The sequence below is a fragment of the Carassius carassius genome, chromosome 20, assembly GCF_963082965.1.
Source record: "Carassius carassius chromosome 20, fCarCar2.1, whole genome shotgun sequence".
In the NCBI taxonomy this organism is placed as follows: Eukaryota; Metazoa; Chordata; class Actinopteri; order Cypriniformes; family Cyprinidae; genus Carassius; species Carassius carassius.
Genome location: NC_081774.1, coordinates 3266678 through 3284099, shown reverse-complemented (window position 1 = coordinate 3284099; position 17422 = coordinate 3266678). Strand labels below are relative to the sequence as shown.

At 34.7% G+C, this 17422-nt stretch overlaps 1 pseudogene; it reads right to left on the bottom strand.

The window, feature by feature from the left end:
• Window positions 1-15172: 15172 nt before the first annotated feature.
• Window positions 15173-16766, bottom strand: LOC132095726 (chemokine XC receptor 1-like; annotated as a pseudogene).
• Between the last annotated feature and the right edge of the window lie 656 nt (window positions 16767-17422).

Sequence of the window (17422 nt, the reverse complement as noted above, 5' to 3'; positions counted from 1 at the left end):
AACTGACTTTCATAGTTTGACCTGCTGTCAGTTAACGCCACACAAATCGGTATTTATACGTGTCAGAAGATTCAAATATTTAATAGATAATATAGAACTTTCATATATATATTTTTTCTTCACATAAACAAAGAAATACAAAAATATAAACACCGTTCATTCCTCTAAATCTGAGCCGCTGATAGCAGATACATGTCTGTCTAGATCTGTCCGTTGTATTTGTCACAGAGATTTAGTCTTCAAAAGTTTCTTTATAGCCTACAGGTTGAAATTTACATACATTAAAATTATAACATGCCGGTGTAGGCAAGAATTATATTTGGAAAGGAAAAATATTTGTATTCAACCAGGTAACAATATATATATATATATATATATATATATGGAAATAGCGCAGATCACAGTAACTGTATAGCTAATTTAAACATTGTTTGTTAATTTGGATGTAACATAAAATTCATAAAGAAAGCAAAATAAAATGCATAAATAAATTAGCAGTGGCGGTAAATGAAATCCATGCCGGTTTTTGCTCCTCTATGACATCATCTTGCCCTTCTCTGTTGCTGTGAGTGTGAAAATGTGTCTCTGTGTTTGACATGTGAATCTCTGGAGCTGGAAACCTCCAGGCCAAAAACACCATGCTTCCTCTCACACTCATCCTCTCCTTCAGTCAGCCTCTGACAGCTGCTCCCTGACAGGATGTGTGTGTGTGTGTGTGTGTGAGAGAGAGAGAGAGAGAGAGAGAGAGAGAGAGAGGTCTGCAGGCAAACAGTCTTGGGGGTGAAGGTCTGAATGGTTGGCATGCATTCACTCTCCTTAGACTGAGAGGTTAACCACGATTGTGCCCTCTTTCTCTCTCTTTCTCTAGTGGAGTCTATAGAGGTAAAGTATAGAGCAGCATATGGCAGTTTCTGTGTGGGTGGCAGAGCCGGGGTGTCAGTCTGGCTTTTATATGGCCAACGTTTTCACATTCATATCTGTTCTTTATGAGTCCAAGCAACCCATATTAAAATGCTATTCATAATGCATGCATATATGCATGTACATAAACACAGACAATCAACTTACTAAAACTAAATGAATCAATCAATTAATCAATTAGAGATAGATATTATATTTACTAAATATAAAATATAGACTTTAGTAAATATTTTTTTCTTTTTGCATAAAATGTGTTTTATTATTCATCTTATTATTATTAATTAAAAGTAACTAATTAATTTATGTATTTATTTTTATCATTCCATGGCATTTACAGAATTCATCTCTTCCGAATTCAGTTCATAAGTCTTGGAAAATTTGATCAGTGAGGATGAAATTTAAATTGTTTATTTGCTTCATTAATTTATTGAATACAATGAAATTAAGAGTTACAGAATTCCAGTCCTGATAAATAGCAATTATTTAAATGGACAAACAGTGTCTTGAATGGTTAAAGGGCACAATCCCTCTGAGTCTGGCATTGCCTAAAATAAATAGCCTGTTAGAAATAATCTGGGTGATTAAAAGTGAAAAATGCTCTGCCCCCACAATGGTGATTTACCACCTTAAACTTTGGCTGCAGAAGTGAATAATAATTTCTAAAGAGAGAGAGGAAGAGAGAGAGGGGGAAAAGGACAGCTCTAGTCACATCGTCAACCCTCCCTAAATTTCCAGCCTTCTCCGGGACACAGATGGCCTGGGACACAAAACTCTCCCTATTAAATTCCTAATAATCATTTCTCTTGTGGAATGGTGTGAGAGACTGTGGAGGGGAGGGGTGAGACCGAGGGATCTGCTGTTTTAATTAGATACTTTAAGGAGCAGAGGCGGTGTGGGAAGCAGTGCATTCTGGGAGTGATGGGTGCAGGGCTGCCATAAAATGACACCACAGCAGAAGCCAGGAGCTCATTTGCATGTCAGATTGGCATTGGATTGGCACGAGGCCTGGGCATGGGGAAACACTCATGAACTCAGCAGTCAGAGGTCTGAAGAGGAGAGAAAGACAGCAATTATGATCCGGGTGTGAGAAAGAAGAACTAAAATTACATAACAGAAATGCGGGATAGTAATGTTTTAAATGGCATGCGCATTGAGGGTAAACAGTCATTCCAAAACAAATGCTGTAATTACTGTACTATGTGTCATCTCATCATACAGTGCCTTCACAGATTTTCCTGCTGTGGGTTTTCAAAGGATCATTCAGGTGCCCGTATATGCTGTTGCCAGAATGCTTCATTTTTTTTTTTTAATTAATATTTAAAAATAAAATATACATTTTATATTTATATAATATTTATATAAATATAAAATTACAAAAATATAATTATATTTATATAATATCTTAAATAATATTATATATTTTTGCTTGTATCTAATAGATAAAATCTCACAATACATCATTTTATTTTCAGTATTTTATTAAAATTTTAAATTTTAAATTTAATTTAAATTAAAATATATACATATATGTATTACTACAAAGACATTTATAGAATATTATATATTTTATTATATTTTTAAATAGATAAAATAACACTGGCATACATTCTGACAAGATTGTATATAATCATTTTATTTTCTGTATGTTTAATTAAAATTGTATGTACTGTATGCACACAAACACACACATGAAATACATAAATATAAAGAATCTATTAATAGTATATTAATATTTAACACTTTTATGTTTTAAATTTATAGGATCATGTATATAGTGAGATTTTTTTAAATACAATTTTTGAATAAAATAAACTTTCATATTTATAATAGCCCTGCATCATAGTAAACTACCTGTTTGTATTTGAGTAAAAAGTGTGATAGCATTTTTCTACAACTTTGAACTTTTCAGATATCCAGATATTGTATGACGTTTCAGTTTCATTGGAATGAACATGATACAGTCATTGATTAAACATGTATGAGTTCCCGTCATTTATATAAATCATAAGTTTATTGGCGCCCCAGAAAGACTAATAAGAGACATATTTAACTTCCATTAGTAAAAAGTGATGACAGATCATTTATAATAGCGTGGATCTTGCTGAAGGGCTCAAAGCTATTAAAGAGTTCATCTCGAAGAACTTCATATTCTGCTGACATTTTGTCCAAAGTCACATTCCACTGCATATCAGAATTCAGAACAAAAAGTGACTGTGTGAAAGGCTTTAACAGACCTGGAAGTCTGAGAGGGACAGTGCAGCAGTTCATAATGTGTTTTCCTCTTCCTGCCGTCAGCTATTTGAAATAAAAGTGATTTTGAAGTCCAATCACAGGAAATAAGCCTATATTAAATGAACATTAAACTGAGCGGCTTTTTGTGTGTCCATGTCTGTCTATGCTGTTTGTCTGTGAGCAAATGGGAAACGATCCAACTGCCATTACCCAAACACACCTGCTGTTCACGACTGATACCAAAATCTAAAATAAATCAGGCTGTGGAGTTTATTGGAAAATAAAATCTGAATTGCTCGAGTGTGAAGTTTCTGCTAGCATCGCAATCATTTTTGTTCATTAACTGTTAAGATTAAACCCAAATGGCATGAGTTTTGCATGACCAGGACCACTTAGGCTACAATAAATTTAATAGCCTATTTTAAGGAAAAAAAATATTTTGCTTAAGGAAATAATGTATAGTTCTGGTTCTTGATTGGACGATTTTTATTTACAATAAAGCATGAATGGCTACAACTGCGTCACTGAACAGGCAAACTACCAAAACCCTTAACAACATACAGTATACCATAGTATTAATACTGTTCAGTTTATTATGAATTTCGTCAAAAGTGACTGTTTATTATTTATGTAATGAAGTAAGAGTAACAACTGCAGGTGTTTTGTTGTGTCATTCATCTTTAATTTTGAGACCATGCCCTTCCGGGGAGATTTGTCAGTTTCCGGCCATTTGTAAATTTTATGGGTCTGGCTTTTGCTGTCAACTTTCATCTATTTTGGGCTGTACAAAACAGCCTGTTTCTAGTTTTGTTGCTTGAAATTGCAAATTGGTGTCTTTACTTATCATTTTAATGTGTTATTTAGTTTTTGAAAATGATGGTGTTATCGTGTTAACTACGAAAGAGTGAAAATGGTGACATCATGCATATTATGTGTGTTTCGTACAAAATGACATCGCCAACTACTGGCCTGACATTCATAATACAGCATTTTTTATGTTTTTGTGGATTCATGTTGATTACTGTGTACACGGAATTTCCCCAAAATGCTAAAGAAAACCTTTTCCGTTTTTAGTACTGTCATTGTCATGTAAACATATGCTAACGTTTCCTCTCACAGAGAGTGATCGGAGAAGAGCGAGCATTTGCAATTTATTTCTTTGTGGGCTGAGAATCACATTCGCAGGTGAATTGTGGGATTGACAGTGGACCGGAGAAAGCCAGCACAATCTTCATAATAGTGATGGGAAGTTCGGATCATTTTACCGACTCGAGTCATTTTCTTTTTTCGAGTCATTTTGTTCCTTTTGTTCATTTTTATCAAAATATAATTAAAATGTTACGTGTTACTTCCCTAACATTTGAGAGTGAAAGTACTTGTACTTACGCAAACATTGATCACACTACAAACAATACAAAACTATAATGCTATAAGAAACAGAAAAGATTAATTAATTGTTAATTGGGTCTTCAGTTTATGATTAGTTCACCTCAAGTCTTCGGGTTTGGGTCGTTCTTTCATCATGTGACAGCCCCAGAAACTTTAATCTATGCAGTCTTGAGCCAGAAAGAGAATTGATTAGATTAGACTCATGGGTCTTCTGGTTTTTCGAGTTTTCGTTCATCAAGTGACAGACCCATAAGCTTTGACCACAGACTGTATTAAAGGAGTTACCCAGGCAACAAATCTGTGTGTACATTTTTGTCGTTATGATTTGAAGTGTACTGCCTTAATGTTTTAATATTTGTATTGTTTAATAAATAAAAAAAGACTGTATAAAAGGCTTTAACCTATCGTTTGTTTCTCTTTTCGTCACATGACGTGACAGCATTGGATAGAGAAATTAATTTACAAGCATCCTTACAAACGGGTGCATATTCATTATTATCATCATCATTATTATAATTATTATTTACTCTTACAGGTATTGCGTTTCTGGTCTCAATTTGTAGCTTTTTACTTCTTAAAGTTTATAAATGTGTGAATTTCTGTCATGATGGTTATTACACTGAATGTTGTAACAAAGGTAATAAAGAGTAGGTTATTATTATTATTAAGTCTCTTTCCGACCCAGACTGCATAGGTTAAAACTTATGGGGATGATTAATTCATCTCATGAGTCCTCAGGTTTTTCATTTTCACCAGTTCACACATTTCAAAACTGTTTTATGGAGTTTTTGTTTACTGAATGTTTTTTGAAAGTCAGCTGAACAATGAGTATGTTTTTAAACATACAATGTTTTAAACAGTAGAATCCATTGAATGCACTGTATTTCTATTTTTCACATCATTTTCGTTCTTGTCAAAATTTAATTGTGACACTACCGTATAGCAGTAAAAATCCTAATGTGCCGGTTACATAGGGCAGTCAAAAACCTTGAAAACAATCCATGCATTAATTTCATGGGCTCAGAGTAAACAACACAACGGCAGGGCAAATTAATGAAGTCTGGGGCATTTGGCCCGAAGCCTGTGAGTAATTTTTCAAGGTGGAGGTGTTCTTGGCCCAGAGCTCCTGTAGCTTCAACAGCAGATGTATAATGGTGTGTTAACACTGCTGATCGCTGAACTATGAACTGTTGAAACGACTCATTCAAAGACATTTGCTATTTTGTATCGCATGATACTTACTCAAATCATCATACCAGTCTTGCATTACATGTTATTTCTACATATAATATCGCAAGATGCAGTGTGGCATGGCTTCAAAACAACATTGACACATTTTTTATGAAACAAGCCAGGTAATTAGAATGAAGGCGGAGCTTTGTGACATGCTTCATACTGGGCATCTTTTGATGCTCATCTAGTATGCAAATTTATTCTGCACTATTGGGTCTTTACAAGCAAATGGGATGTTTACATTTCAAACACATTCAACAATAATGCATTGTTGGGCTGTTATACACCAGCCACATTTATTCACTTAGTGCATTACATTCAAAAAGACTTACAAATGAGGAATGTAAATCACTCTAAGGCGAAATACTGAAAAGCAAATGACAAAACTTGAAATGTATGCATTAGTACATAAATGTAAGTGAAAAAATAGCAGTACAAAGCAGTGGTATTTTAGTAACATTGATTTAGTGTTATAGTTTATGTTAATATTTTCAATTTAATGTTACATTTTCAGTCAGTTTATCCTGTGTTTTTGTCATTTCAATGTTTGTTTTAAATATGTGCATGCAGTTTGTATTACATTTTAGTTTTTAGTTTATTAAGTTACTTCAACTTTAAAAGAAAATGAGAAATTTTGCCTAGGCAGATTTTTGTTGTTGTTGTTGTTTTCATTAATTTCAATTAATGTTTACTTTGTTTTAGTAATCAAAATGTTTTTTATGGGTTTAGTTAATAATAATAATAAAAAAAATGTGGGCACAAAGTGCATTTATGATTAATTTCATTTTAGTTATTTGGGTTTGAAATGACATGAGGGTGAGTAAAGGACAAAATTATTCTTTTTGCATGCACGATTGCTTTAAGCACACATGTGGCCTAATAAACAGTACACTGATTTTTTGACAATCATGTTTCACCCTCTGTCCTCCTGTCCTAGTGTTGTTCAGCTCATAATGTTCCTCTGTTCCACCTGTCCACTGGGACGGCCCTGTTCTCCAGGACTCCACCCCCGTCAATCCCTGTCCTGCAATTGGACAGAAGTGAGTGTCCCCCTCTGACTGCAGAGGGGGAAAAACTTGGTTTCCATCCAACAAAGTGTCATCGGGGACACGCATGGCCTGCTGGAAGCAGGGACTCAGGCGCTAATGGGGCCCGCAGCAGCACCTGGGGATTTTGGAGAGAGGGCTGGAGGAGGAATTCAGAATGCCTCGGTAACCAGAAGGACTGTTTCTTCCCTCCACTTTTTTGTTACCTTACTTTTGAAACGCCAAGGTGTGGTAGTCTGCAATCTGTCATGTTTGTTTGTCATTAGCTGCTGGTTGACAGCTTGGTTTTGGATAGACTGACAGAACAATAGATGGATAGATTTACCAGCAATTTCTGAGTCAAAATTGTTTCTACAACTGATTAGTTTTTCAGGATAGATAGATAGATAGATAGATAGATAGATAGATAGATAGATAGATAGATAGATAGATAGATAGATAGATAGATAGATAGATAGATAGATAGATAGATAGATAGATAGATAGATAGATAGTTAGATAGATAGATAGAAATGTCTGATTGATATCAAGAAATCTTCCTTCTCTCTGTAAACTTCTCTGGACGATCTTGTGAAGCGGATCTCATATATGAAGCACATATGTTCACCTAAACAGGATAAGACTATATTTACAAGAGCAAAGAAAAACATTTATTATTTCATTAAAAGCTTGTTTGAAAAAAATCTGTATGAGAGAGAGAGAGAGAGAGAGAGAGAGAGAGAGAGAGAGAGAGAGAGAGAGGGAAGTGGTAAACAGGCAGGGCAGGTGTTGACGATGCTAATGAAACGGATGACAGATGGCGAGTTTCTCCGTCGCTCACTGTGCGGATAATGGATGAAGGTAATCAAATTCCTCTGTGGCTCTGTGACTTTCCTCACAACTTTCCCATCAATAGTGCCATCAAACGCCAGCGCTGCACCTCCCGGCTGTCACACACTCTCTGGAGCCGTAAGAGCCCTGTGAAACTCACAGCCTTTAACGCAAAGATCTTTCATAAAGTAAGGGTCCGTTCAAACGGGACCTATTTTTGCATCCGTTTTTCCATGTAAACACGTGCTAGACAGATATATTTGATCATTGTTTGCAACACATCTCGCGTTTTTTTCAGCATCTCACATCATGAGCATTGTTTTTAAGATGATGAACTTCCAGAAACTGTTGATTTTTTTTTAAACACAAGAAGCTGCACCTAGAATTTTTTTTATTTTTTTATAATCAATGTGCAAAAACAAAGAAAAATGTCTGGTAGCATATTAAGAAAAGATAAAACCTCTCACAACTTATTGCTTAATTATACTATTTCTAATTTTATTGAATTTGCTGACATGTAATTTGTGTGTTAGAGAAAAACACACTCCTCTAAAGAGCCACTTAACAGCAAACAAAAGCACCAATACATGAAAACAATTTGGTCTGCATACTCACACTATAAAATACATGAATACATTTTATTCTTCAGCAAGAAAAAAAGACAACAGCAACATATGAGCACATACATGAGTGAGTAAGACATTTTCACAGATCTGTTTTATAAAACAGATTTTCTCTTGTCAATCTTGCTTAAAATAACAAGGTGCTAATTAAGCCAGATACATTTCCAGGGCGCCAAAACATATTGGATCTAAGTGTAATTCCTTGTGTGGGAGGGGATGGTGTGAAATTGTGCATTTGTTTCATTTTTTTTTCTATTTATTTATTCATTAATTTCTTTGTTTTCTAATCCTGATTTCGTGGTGAGATAAACCTATTCTTTTGTGCTGGAATTAATTAAATCTTTACTTTCTCAAAAAAACTTTCTCTAGTCCCCCAGAGAAAAACATAAACATGCAATTATTAGCATTAATCACTTAGTTCAAATTACTTGGTGAACAAAATCCTGCTGTAATTCAAAAAATAACTTTTTCCCAAACAATTTGTGCTCTGGACATATGATGTCTCAAACTTTGGAGAAGGCCTGGGTACAACTCTGATCAAGCTCAAAATCTAAAAAAACACATGATCAAACCACATTTTATTAATGAATATACACCCTGTTCACACAAAACTAATTTTTGCATATATTTCAATTGACCCTTTGCAGGGTGCTTGATTGATATGACCAATCAAAACACAAAATCCACTATTTTGTCTGACAAATCAATCATACATGAGAGTAGATTAACGTCGGTGGACACAAACTTGAAAAATGGTGTGTATTAATGTCTTGAAATATAATACACCCTGATGTTTTATTGTGCTGTAAGTAAATATGAAAAGATACTCAATTCACATGCCGCTTGAACTGAGGCACTACAGTAATCGGGGTCAGTTGATTATTTTATTTTTTAATGTAAACGCATTTTTTGTATAATGCATTTTTTTATGTAAACTTGCTCTAGATGGACACGTTTGACTGTGGTGCTTCTGTTTGTTTCTTTTGTAGCATTTTGCGACTGATAACCATTTTTCAGAAATACTGCACTACAAGTAAAATAAGTTAAACCTCAAAACAAAAAAAGCATCTTTTCACCTTGTGTTTCATATATTTAAAGGTAATTTTCCTCAAAATGTTTTTTTTCTCATGCACTGAGCCAGAAAATCTCCACTTAAGTAAAATTTACATACACTAAAGTTTATCAGTTTATCCACCTCACTTATATATCATTTTATTCCTAAATCCCAATAAATTGACAGTATACTGTCTAGTAAACTATTTCTGATTTACTGTATATAATATAGAGAAATTCCTTCTATACAAACTTTTAATATGTCAATAATTTTGAACCTGGCTTTATCCAGTGTTCACATTTCTGTTTTGGAAATGTATGCAAATTAGTACATATTTAATTAGAAGATGACTGATCTGCATATTTAAACATAACATTTCAGAAAACTTAATACAAAACAACTGTCTTAATGCCCTGTGATTAGTCACCCGGAAAAGTATGGTGATATCTATTAGTCTTATTCACCTGATGTCTTGCTGATGCTGTCCAGGGTTTTTGTCAGAGTAATGTGAACCTGGCTTCGTTATTTATGCATTTTAATGGCCTCTTTGTGCATTGCAAACTAACTTATAGGCTAATGGAAGCAATGGCATATGGTTTTACATGCATAAAACTCAAATCACATTTGCACAAAAGAGTGTCCCTCCACACTCGTACCCTCCAACGTTAATATATAGGTAGTGTGATGATCGCAATGGCGGCAGTCGATCCATGCACGGCTCAGAGAGCTCCGATATCCTCGGGCACCGCTGCCAACCTGCCATTCGGTATCGTCACACCTTACTGCCTTTAAAGATTGCCCTGCAGAGACAGCAGGGAATGCTGAACAGCCGGGCAACCCTGGAGAGTTACGAGGTGGGAGCCATGCCAAGACATGCCCACCAGAGAGAGAGAGAGAGAGAGAGAGAGAGAGAGAGAGAAAGAGGGGGTGAGGGAGGTACCCATCCACAGCTATCATGAAGGACAGAGAGGGGGGACTTGAACAGAACCGACACGGATCCTACATGTACCTGCACAGCCAATCAATTCTTGAGTCTTTGTGACAATGCTGTGTGAGATATATGCGCAAACATGGAGGCCTGCGCCGCTGTAATCCACAGAAATGGCAATGGAAGACAGAATGTAAATGAGGCTGTTATTGCACAGTCGCGTTCATCAAACTGAAAAGACTTCAATGGCCCTGATGAATATGCATGCAAATTTGTTAATTAAGTTAATTATTCTGTGGAAAATTCATTTGTCTTCCCAAGGACATTTTTGCGATGATTTTAACATGTTTCTACCATTAGTCATGCACAGTGCAGTTTAAAATCACTTTGTCCACTCTATTTAATTATTTATTTATTTCTCCAAAAGTTTGGCTCCAAGTGGGAGAACGGTGTGCGAAACCGTCGAGGTCAGCAGAGGTTACACATACTGTATGTGTATGCATGTGTTTAAGCAAAAGTCGCTGGTAGCTTATGTCTGTGAGGTCACTGGATGTCTAGTGTTATTTTAAAACATGAGCTAGAACAGAAAGCTTAGGTTTTGTAACTAGTAGACAAGAGCATGAAGTGCTTGCTTTACGTATCTTAAAGCAATAGTTCACTCAAAAATGAAAATTTGCTGAATACTTACTCCCCTCCGGCAATTCCAGATGTACATTAGTTTGTTTCTTTATCTGAACAGATTAGGAGAGATTTAGCATTAAATCACTTGCTCACCAATAGATCCTCTGCAGTGAATGGGTGCAGACAGAATGACAGTCCAGATATCAGTGAATATCTTGTGATTTTTAACTTCAAATCCATTGCTTCTGGCTAAAATCTTCTACACTGTAAAAAAAAAAAAAAAAAAAAAAAGTTAAATCTACGGTAAAAAAGTGGTAGCTGTGGTTGCCAGAATTTTACCATAAAAAAAACGGTATAACATTTAGGTTTTATGGATTTAACTTAAATTTACATTCAAATACTGTTATTTCAGTAACTGCTATAATGTTAAAATACCAGCCTATTGTAGTACATACATCTGTTTTGTACATTTTTAATATACTGATAACCATCAAAAGCAGGTGGTGATGATATTTTTAAATACATATATAAATGCGAATACATGATACATACATATAGAACATATAAAGAAGGTGCACAGTGTCATTCACACAAACACTAAACACTATCATGGCAATGAAACTAAAATAACGCAATAAAAATTAATTTAACAAGATTAGATGTAATATACTGTACAACCCTAATTGATAAAGAAATAATAATAATATGAAGAAACAGTTATTTCAACAAAAAAGCATTCAATATGAAATGTAAGGCAGGGAATTCTAGGAATGTCAATTTACGGTTATTCATTAGAATTTATACATTCTTTTCCACTTCCAAAAGTGGTATACTACTGTAAAATTACATGTAATGTCCAATGCAGTTTTTCACCGTGTGTAGGGAAGCTTAGGTTAACCAATTAATAGGTTTTTACAGTAGCATTTTACAGTCTTTAACCATTAAAATCACAGCCATTTTTAATAAGAATAATAATTCACAAATATATAATAAAATATAATAAAAAACGGGTACTCTATGTTTACAGTGTACCTGTAATATTGCTTCCTCACATGAAAATGTCATCTAATCTGAATCAGGAGCGAAATGTGCACAGATAAAGCACTGCTTATAAGCAACAAAATTATTCTAAACAAAAGTGTGGGTGTATTTTTACGTTAGAGGACAACAAGGGCTTGGCTTCTTCACTGGAGGAAGCATTATTATGGATTATAGAATTCTGACCAGAAGAGACAGTTTGAAATTAGAAGTCCTTAATAATGGATTTGTTTCTCACCAAAACACAGTTGTTCTTGTGGATTACTGTGATGTTTTTATCAGCTGTTTGGACTCTCATTCTGACGGCACCCATTTACTGCAGAGGATCCATTGGTGAACAAATGATATGTTATACGTCTGCTACTCAAAAATCTAAAGTCTGGATATTTAGAAAACTAAAAGCATTTGAGTTGTGGCATTTATTTATTTTGTCTGCAGCACAAATGGTGCTTAGGGGTTTGTTCAAATCCCTAACTCTAAGTACGCCTTAGCAAGCACTAATAAATTAGACGGTCTGGTTATAATGAGGAAGAGATTAGTATAAAAATCCTTCAGAGAACAGATGTCTATCAGCTCCAATCGATGCCACACTTGGTTATTAAAATGCATTGTTTCATAAGCAAGACCTTTGAGTGAACAGAGAATAATTCCTTTGATATTTAGAAGAGAAGAGTTGTGTTTTAGTAAGATGAGCTTCTAATTCTCTGTTCCAGGAGTTAAATTAGTATCATGTAAATAAAGAGATGCTGCTGTTGTGCAGAACAGCACAGGTGTGCAAAACTCAGCAGGACGGGAGGCTGAGAATGAATGGACTGCTTTAAGAACACATGAATGTAGTTTAAGATTGTATATCACAATTGTCATCTCTGACCCTGAAGAGGAGCTGTGCAGTGTGAATCATGTTTTTGGGTTGATCAAGGATGAATTGAACACTGGGTTTCACTCCAGTCTGCTCTCAGTTAACCCAGACGTCCTCTGAGGTTTGCATGCGCATATGCACCTCATATACAAAAAGCACTCTGTATCTGCAAATACAGTTTAAAATCAATAAAAATTTAGCTATTTAAAATTTTTTAAAGAAATAATTATTATATTTAGTTAATATAAATAAAATAGTATCTATCTATCTATCTATCTATCTATCTATCTATCTATCTATCTATCTATCTATCTATCTATCTATCTATCTATCTATCTATCTATCTATCTCTAAATACGTTATAATTATGCATATTATCAGACTAAGAATTTTTAAAACTGAAATAAGAAAGCTAATCACTCTTTTTACTTCAATGAACATCTCATCAAATCTAATAATGTAACATCTTGTCACACTATATGGGGTAAGTTGTCACACTGGGACAATGCCATTAAATTGCATGCAATGGTATGGTATTAAATCATAAAACAACAAAAATGGGAAAAACAACATCACAACCAAACCTTAATATTACAAATTTAATGTGACATGATTTTTCCCCTACCTGGAATTTGTTACAGACTTTCAGAAAACAAGGACATTAAAAGGCAGCAAAATAAAAGGAAAAAAATCACAGTACGTTAAATAAAGACGGGAGGAAAGCAGGTAAGAACAGGAAGGACTAATGAGACTCTATTGAGCAGAAAACAACATCTGTTTGTCTCCTGGCTATAATCTGAGCACACATTTGCAAAAGAGGTACAGTATGGTAAAAGACCACGTCTTTCAAGAAACTTGTAAACAGATGCAGTGAACAGGTTTATCTGTTCTCAACTTTTCCAACGATGAACTGTTTCTGTTCAAAGCTGAGCAGATTTCAAAAGTCTTTGAAGGAAATAATGTTATTTTTCTTATCTCATGCAGTGATTTCTATTATGAGCAAGACTTTAGTCACAATGTCTCTGCTGAAATGTTGTCCATGTTTATGTTTGATGTGGGAGAAACAGCACGATCGAGGACATTTAGCGAGGCATGATAGTGCTATAAACAGCCTGTCATTTTAACACTGCTGAAATGTCAAAGCAGACATGTCAGATTATGACAACATCCACATCTTTTCTTATGGAGGGACTTGCAAAGAAAAATGATACACTATTCTCCAGAGGTTTGTGGTCGGTAAGATTTTATAATGTTTTTGAAAGAAGTTTCTTCTGCTCACCAAGGCTGCATTTATTTGATCAAAGATAAAGTAAAAACTGTAAAATATTTTTTTGAATTTAAAATACCTGTTTCCTATGTGCATATATTGTGTAATGTAATTTCTTTCTATGATGCAAAGCCAAATTATGTAAGTTTTGAGTCTTCAGTGTCACATGATCCTTTAGAAACCATTCTAATATACTGATTTGCTGTATAAACGATGCTGAAAACTGTTGTGCTGCTTAATATTTAGGAGCTATAAGTCTTTGATTAATAGATAGGCAGATAGTTGAAATAAAAGTGTTTTGATGTAATAAATAAGTCCCTACTGAATACAAGTATTAATTAATTAAAAAACTGAAAAAAAAAAAAAAAATAGATACATAAATCTTACTGACCCCAAACATTTGAACAGTATAGTGTACATTATTGTAGATGTACTCTGAAACATTAATCATTATGTTATTAAAAGTGCAGAATAATTCATAGTTTTTGGGTACTTTAATATATTTATTTACAATTATAAATATAATGTTCTGACACAAAATCCTCAAACACATATTTGTCTTGATTTAAAAGTTCAAGAACTGAGTCGGTGTCTTGTTTTTCACAACAACAACAACAAAAGGAGTTGAATTAAGAATTGTTCCCCCTTTATTTATAAGAGTGTATATCTGGAGAATATCGGAGCTGTCAATCATCTGCTGGTCATCTACTGGTGATCTGGGCTGGACAACAGTTTACTGGAAGATAATCAAAACTAACACAGAGAACTGAAATGATTCCAGTGGTTTTTAATAGGGAGTTCACTAATTATTGCTTTAAAAACATGAAAATATCTGTTAAACAAAAATACAACATTAACTTCAACCAATTTTAACCAAAATTAAGCTAGCGTTCAGTTTCAATGTAAAACATGTAAAACTGCTCTATGACTTCCTTTATTTTGTGGTGCACAAACTGCTCTGATTTTATACAATTATAGTAAATGACGACTAAGCAGGATTTTTAAGGCAAGATTTTTATTGTATAACTTTGAATGAAAAACTTCCAAATATTTTAACTTCTAATATTTTTGGCTAAATTAAATATCAGGAAAAAAAGAACACAAAGGATTAATGTCTTATGAGTCCAAACGGGGCTGACAGATGTGATGTCTCACTTGTTGACTACGGTTGCCACCTACTGGACACTGACGGAGTTACCATCCAAGACTGAGGCGTACTGACATTTCCTCTTTTTATTTCTTATTTCTTTTACTGCACAGTAGAAAATCACTTCTCAGCATTTTGCTATCACATTTGGTTTTTCATCTGCTTTTTTGGTCTCTGTTTCTCTTTCAGGAATTTTCATGACACATTTGCCTACATTACAGCTCTAACTAGTCCAGACTTCTCCGAAGACAACATCCTCAAGCACACAAATATTACAATGCAAAACTGTAATGCATGCCATTCAGTGTTCATTCATGTATGGATGATTCCTGAAGTCGCTGGGATCCACTTGGTCCTCTGTAGAGCCCCGACTGCCTGAGTTCAGGCGAGCAGAACAATAAACTTGACAAGAGATTTCTGTACTTCCCTCTGACAATATACAGCGCCGGGTTTATGCAGCAGTGGGAAAACGCCAGAATCCTGCAGACGATAAATGCAATATGCAGCTGATAATGTTCACAGGAATCAAAGTTATAGATGGACATCAACACAATGATTATATGATAGGGCCCCCAGCATATGAAGAAAGCGATAACAATGCACAGCACCAGTATCACAGTTTTGTATTTCTGCCTGGTCGATGTTGACATGAGGGTCGAAATGATTTTAGCGTAACAGAAAACAATGATGGCAAACGGTACAAGAAACAGCAGAATGAGCTGAGCGTAATATCCGACTTTGTCATCAACTGTATTGGGACTTTGACATGAGTATTTGTAGATATGTACATCTTGTGCCTTTGCGGCTATTGAATCTCTCAGACAAGCAATCAAACTTAAGATCCATGCACCAATGCAGGCGGCCTTTGAACAGTTGAGCCTTCGACTCCGTGTTAACCATTGACTTCTGACCACAACCACAACAAAACGGTCGAGGGTCATGGCGGTGAGAAGGATGAGGCTTCCATAGATGCCTACAAAAAAGGCCCCGGTCATGATCTTACAGACAACATCTCCAAAAACCCAGTGATTAAGAAGCTCCACGCACCAGAAAGGCAATGTGAGTGTGAACAGAAGGTCAAAAAGAGCCAAACAGAACATGAAAAGGTTGGTTGCCCTGTTCAGGTCTTCGTAGCAGGTGAGCGCAAACACGAGGAAGCCATTACCAAGGATGCTGAGGCAGAAGATCGTGGCGTAGCACACACCAGTCGTTTTTTCATAGTCATCAACCTCACACATTGATTTTAACACTTCTTCATAATCATACACATATAAGTAATCATCATAGGTGCTGTTTGAGTTGAACTCCATCTAGCATAAAAAAAATAGTATTTTAAAGTACTTTCTAATGCAATTTCTGATATTTGCATGATGTAGAAAATAACAACTATTGCATTTTGCATCTTCAGTAAAGTATAAAGCACAGTATACTATACAGAATAGAGTACAGCATATAGCAAGAATGAAATAACATGGAATGCTTACCTTAAGGTCACGGTTGACCGTGTTGTAGAACTGCTTAAGGAAAATAGTCTAAGTGACAAAAGAAATCACACTTCTGTTAGTGTTGTCATTTCCTTTTGCTAAGGCTTGCAGTTTCACAATGAATAAACTTAATGTGACTGGGCATTGCAGCATGTGGTTTCTGAGAAGTTCAAAAAGTTGCCTTTATGTGTTTATATTTATTCTCAATAAATTTCACCGGGGAAAATGCAATTGCATTGCTTCTTTTTCCATATCAGTCAAATCTGAATTTTAAACAGACTTTAAACAAGTACAGACTTTTAATGACTCTTCACAGGCTTTTTAGATGCAAGATACAGTTAATGCAATCGTATAACAGGTCTTTATATTGTTCTAAAAGTATATACTATACACACCAGGGCCGCTGCTGGCCAAATGGGTGCCCTGAGCATGACTGTATTGTTGTGCCCCCCTTTCACAAATATAATTAAAACAACAACAACAACAACAACAACAAACACCTACTATAGGGGTCAAAATAGAACTTTAATAAACTTGTAAAAATTAAATAAATTGTATTATTTACAAATTAAAATTGTAGCTATCAACATTTACCTATGGCTATGACTTTATTATGACTCTGATTTATTTTATAGTCTCAAGAATTCATAAACCATGCAAAAGAAAATTTAGTAATTGTTAGTAGTTTATTTTTGAAAGGATTGGGATGTCCATATGTTTTTTTTTTATTGTTGAATAAATGATAGGGGCTGTGTCATTTATTACAAAAA